The sequence below is a fragment of the Lactuca sativa genome, chromosome 7, assembly GCF_002870075.4.
Source record: "Lactuca sativa cultivar Salinas chromosome 7, Lsat_Salinas_v11, whole genome shotgun sequence".
NCBI lineage: Eukaryota > Viridiplantae > Streptophyta > Magnoliopsida > Asterales > Asteraceae > Lactuca > Lactuca sativa.
Window position 1 is genome coordinate 118,611,374 of NC_056629.2, and position 6,000 is coordinate 118,617,373.

Here is a 6,000-nt window from a genome sequence, read left to right on the forward strand (position 1 = left end):
ACACGAATTCATGACCTTGGGGTTGTTTATATAGGTGTAGAGATAGGGTTTCAGTCATTATCCTTATCTAGTTGCTTATCCACCAAGCAACCAATAAGATAATCCTTGAATCCTTATCATACTCGAATTCTAAGGGATTTACACCTCAAATTCGTTCACCATGTATATAAGATAATCCTTACCTTATTTTGTAACTATCACATAATTACAATTCAGCCCCTCAAGTTTAATTAATTACATTTGATCACAAAACTAATTCTTAATTAATTATCGACCAATATTAATTAAACAAATATGATTTCTCCTTTAATATATTATTCTTATAACATATTAATAAATCATATTATCCTCTCTCTCTATATATATTTCTCCAATCAAGTTGCTTTGGTGAAGGCAACCCAAAAGGACCATGCACCATCGGGTCAAGTACATACCAAAATAGTTATGGACTTAGACACTAATCCAACAAAAGAGCAAACATACAAAACAGTCGGATCTTGGTAGAAGACTGCTTTTCATTTTTAGTAGAAAATATAGGATTTTCTAGGAAGTATACAAATATTTACATCAAAACACTTACAAACATTTTCATGAAACAAATTCAAACTTTTGACACTAAAATACTTATGAACTCACCAACTTAAATGCTGATATACTCTTTTAAAATAACTTGTATTCTCAGGTCACCAGTAGACAGGTACATATGCACAGGTTTTGAGAAGATGGAGCAGGATCAAGACTCGTCTTTTATTTTTGATATATATACATTTTTGATGCCATATTACTTTACAAAGAACACACATGTATAAACTATAGTATTAATGCAATGGATGATGTTGTTGCTTGATTTACTATTATGCATTGTTATGATACTGTACATGACGTCATCCACCCCCGAATGTTTCCGCCAATTCGGTTTGGGGGTGTGACAACTTGGATATTAGTAATAACCTCATCATCTTGAACATTACCACTCTTCTCAGCCTCCTCACCCATAATAGCCTCATCACCCACAACACCCTCCTCACATTCATAACTTCTAGGTGGAGTAACTTGCATATACTGACTAAAATCCCTTGCACTACTGGATTCAACATCATTAGGAGTAGCTTGCATATCATTTTAAGTAGTATTAGTATCCATCTCAATTGGAGTTGTTTCAACATCTTCATGTTGTTGAGGTTCACTTCTACTACCCTATATGGCATGATATAATAATGTTAGTGGCAAATCATATGTAAATAAGTTTAAATTTTAAATTGTTTTACCTGTCCTACATTTTGCTTCACACAAACTTTTTGTTTCTTTTGTTTCTTCACATTTAATTTTTGGGGTTTTCTCTCTGGACAAGTGGCCTTGTTGTGACCTATCTCCTTGCATATACTACATCTAATTTTTTTCCCAGCATTAGAAACCTTATTTTTCCTTTATTCTCTGTAGTAGATTTCTTCCTCTTAGTAGCTGGCCTACCAGGCATCATTCTACTAATAGGAGGCAATGGTGGAGTATAATTTGTCTCTGGCCACATGTCACTGCCATTCATGGGGGCAATTTTGTAACTGTATGCCTTCATAAATGTGGTGGTGCTATACATGTTGTCTAAATAGGCTTCTACATCCCTATTAAGTTAGGATATGCTAGCTACAAAATGAGCACATCCATATCCATTCAATTGTCACAACCTACATGAACATGTTTTCCTTTCTAAGTCCACCTCATATGCATATGTTGCTCCCCTAACCTCAAATTGGTTTAATCCACTAGGTAGTATCTGATAACGCCTCTGAATTTTTTTAAGCAAATTGACCTTATCCCTTATCTTTGGACAAATCTGATTTCTCCATTGATGTCCCTTTAATTTCATGTTGTACAATATGTCCATCATATACAATCTTAACTCATCTAATATGGTGATTATGGGCTTCTTCTTGGCATCTACTATTACAACACTAAAACTTTTAGAGAAACCATTTTCAACTGTATCACAACACCTTCCAGGTTGAAAGAAAGCTCTTGATTAGGTTTTAGGATATTTCTCCATGAGATATTGATAGGCATCTAGGTTCAATGTCTCAATTTCTTTCATCACAACTTTAGAAGCATGCTTAGTTGTAGCTTTATATGCTCTCCAAAACAAGATATGATATATGGCACCAGTGAATCTCTTTTGCAAATTCTGGCAAATATGTCTAGCACACTGCCTGTGCTCTACATATAAAAGCAACTCTTTAACAGCCTCTATTAAACCTTGTATTAATAAGAAGGTTTAAATCAAATTGTCTAAAATAAATATACATGAATTACTATGTAAAATACTAACCTTATGTTGGTCTGACATTAAACTGAATCCATTGCCTAAATTCAAGTTTAGATCATCAATGAGAAGCTCCAAAAACCACTCCCAATTCTGCTTATTCTCCACATTAACCACTGCCCAAGCAATAGGATATATCTTGTCATTTGTATCCCTCCCAATTGCACAAAGCAATTCCCCCTTACAAACACCTTTCAAAAAACATCCATCAATACCTATTATCCTTCTACAACCTTCCATCCACATTAACCACTGCCCAAGCAATAGGATATATCTTGTCATTTGTATCCCTCCCAATTGTACAAAGCAATTCCCCCTTACAAACACCTTTCAAAAAACATCCATCAATACCTATTATCCTTCTACAACCTTCCATCCAACCTTGTTTAACTCCTTGAAAACAAGCATAAAACTTGTTATAATATTTCTTTCCATCTGGACCCTCCTCCACATCTAGTTTAACCGTTAACCCAAGACCTGTCCTCAAAATCTCATGACCATATGACCATATCTTACCATAATGTTTAACAAGGCTACCTTCAATAAGATTCAGTGCATACTTCTTTGCTCTCCTACATTGGCCCGTAGTAACTTGGATACCGAACTTGGTTATTACCTTTACCCTAAGCTTCCTTACACTCATTTTTTGACTTCGTACAATCTCTTTGGTATAGTGACTCCCAATCCATGCATATGTCACCAATGATCCAAACTTGAAGTTCATAGCACAATTATGATTAGTTTTTAGTGACTTGATTTGGAAACTCTCTTCATCACTCATCCAAGAAGTCCATAATCTGAATGTGCAAGCACCCTTATTACACCTCACCAAAAGTCTTTTCCTATCATTCTTTTCAAAACACAATTGATATCCATTAGCCACATCATAGTTGCATAACATTGATTTTACTTGCCCTGGACCCTTAAATCTCATTCCTAGAATTGGTTTTTGTTTTTTCTAGTGTAGTAGCTCATTAAATATGGTATGATTTCGGATGTTAGGTTCGGATTCTCTCCCATCATCATCATCATCATCATCTACAATGTTGTTATCCTCCTCCTCATCAACACATAACTTACTCAAGAAAGGATCATTTTATGTCCTATTCATATGCACTACATCCTCATTAAATTCAACTATTGAACAATTAAAGCTTAGGTCCTTGTACTTTTAATTAATCCAATTAATCCCAAAATTAATTTAATTTAATTTCTGATTAATTCTTAATTAATTAACAATATTTCTAATTAGTATATTATTCTCATAATATATTAACAAATCATTTATGTTGATTTTTAATTAATTTATTAATCATATAATAAATTAATAAATCAATATATATCTCTCTAAAAGTTATCCTATTCAATTAACAAGTTTGAGGGCAACCCAAAAGAATTGTGCTACCATCAATTCAAGTATATACCAATTAAAGTAATGGGCTTAGACACCTAATCTTACAGTCTCTCACTTGGATAAGTTTATAACTATAGTTGTCGGTAAACTTCTGAGCCGATCAACAAATTGTAGCTTCCAAAATCCGTTGTCGAAATCTGACCTAGTTAGTTACATGTCCTAAGATAAGTAATCAAATATTCCTTTGTTCTACAAGATATCGTATAGACACGAGACATGGATTGAAATCAATCTCATTGTCCAACATTCTGTCTCTCGATTTCTTGATTTGTGACGACTAAATTCAGACTGCTAATTAAACACATCAATTTAGTTCGGGCTTGACCAAGCACTTCAGATGTCGACATCAAATCAACGAGGGGCCCAAAGATATCGTTTTTGTCGTCATGAAAAAGGAACGGATAAACTTTAACTCGTACGCTTGTATCTTTTACTCACCAAATCGCACATGACACTACGTTTTATAACATCAAGTTACTGATGCGCTTTCGCAATACCAATGTATAACCGACTTGTAAATTACAACTCATATATCTCAGTTTTAAGAATATAAGATATTATCGTCTTAGAATTACTCATGATAAAATCCATGAAGTATTTCTCTGAGCATGAGTTTATCCAATACTCAAAATCTCCGTTTTCTAAGTACTCATGAACATGGTAACAACCATTGCAATGCATAATCTCCACAGACAATCTACAATTTAATTCACGATAGTCTTATTTCACTACTTACTTCCAAAAGTATGAGCGACTATGGAATTTCGAATAATAAAGTTATTCAGGAAGTAAAACATACGAAGTGAAACACAATAACAAATTAATTAACTATGGTCTCAAAACTATTGAATATAAATAAAACTCTTATTATTTAATCACCATAATAATTATGACTTTATTCATTGTATAATGTTTCGAGTAATCAACTAACCACTTGAGTTAAGCATCAATCATTCCATGTTATGGACATTCATACTATGCCTCTCTATGGTCCTTCCTTTGTGAACAGTCGACTGGACACTATTCCAATGATCTTCATTTCATAATTCCAAATTTTTGTCACTATCTAAGATGTATTGGAATTCCAACCTTACATGCATTGATTTTTTGTGATGTCGAGACTTCAAAGTCATAGAGACTGAGCCAACGATATTACAAAATATTCCATTGGAACTTTGTTACTAGAAACAACTCTAAGGCAATGAAGGTTCTAATTCAAGGTATGCTCATTGAACACCTTTATTGCATTAAAGTTTCTAATTCACATGTAGACTCAATAATCAACTCCCATTATGGAAACTTTTCCATATTCCCATATGACCATCAATGTTGACCAAGAATCATCTCAATCTAAAACATGTCACTATGGTCCGTCTAAATTAATATCATACTTCCAATTGTCCACAAGCAACCAATCGTTAGCAAACCTCAGAATGTTCTTGATAGTTGTTTAACAACTCTAGTCACACAAAAAATTCTAATCCTTTTCCTCTCAATGTTCAAGGCATTTGGAAAAATCAGAATAAGTGAATATTATAGCATATGTAATCGTTCCTATATTCGAAGCATATGAGACTCGATTTCATTATGTCTCACATAAGGATTTCATATCTGTTCAGTTGAATACATAGTAAAGTAAGTAACACGACCATCATATATATAATTTGAAAGTTTACATTGTAGAAAAGTACTTGTTTCAAAATAAATTACAATATGATGTCAAAATGAAATTAAACTAACGCTGCATCGTCCCTTCTTCAAAAGTAGTAGTTTACCTGTATTACTGAATCCCTGAGAAATACAAGTAGTTTTGAAAGAGTAGGTCAACATTTAAGCTGGTGAGTTCATAAGTATTTAGAGACAATGTTTGTATGAAATAGAATGAAAATGGTGTGTACATGTTTAAATATTCCTAGAAAATCCCATATTTTCTACTATAGTAGATGGTAGTTTAATTGTTCCAAAACTGTAATGCAATAGTGCTTTTCATGCTTAAGATAGTAGGTTTGTGTATAAATCACTAAGGCATTTGAAGAAAAACAACCCCGTAAATCAATGTGTTTTTAATACTCCATGTGAGTCTTATAACCATACTATTTGACTAGGATGCCTATAACAACGTTCTTCAGGCGTTGGAAAGTTATGACATTTGTCACCCCCACGCCTGCCGGCCTAGCTGTAGCTAACAACTTAGGTGCGGGATTGTCAATCCCGTATAGATCTATACACAAGTATCACGCTCCCCCTACAAGGGATTATGGTATATAATACA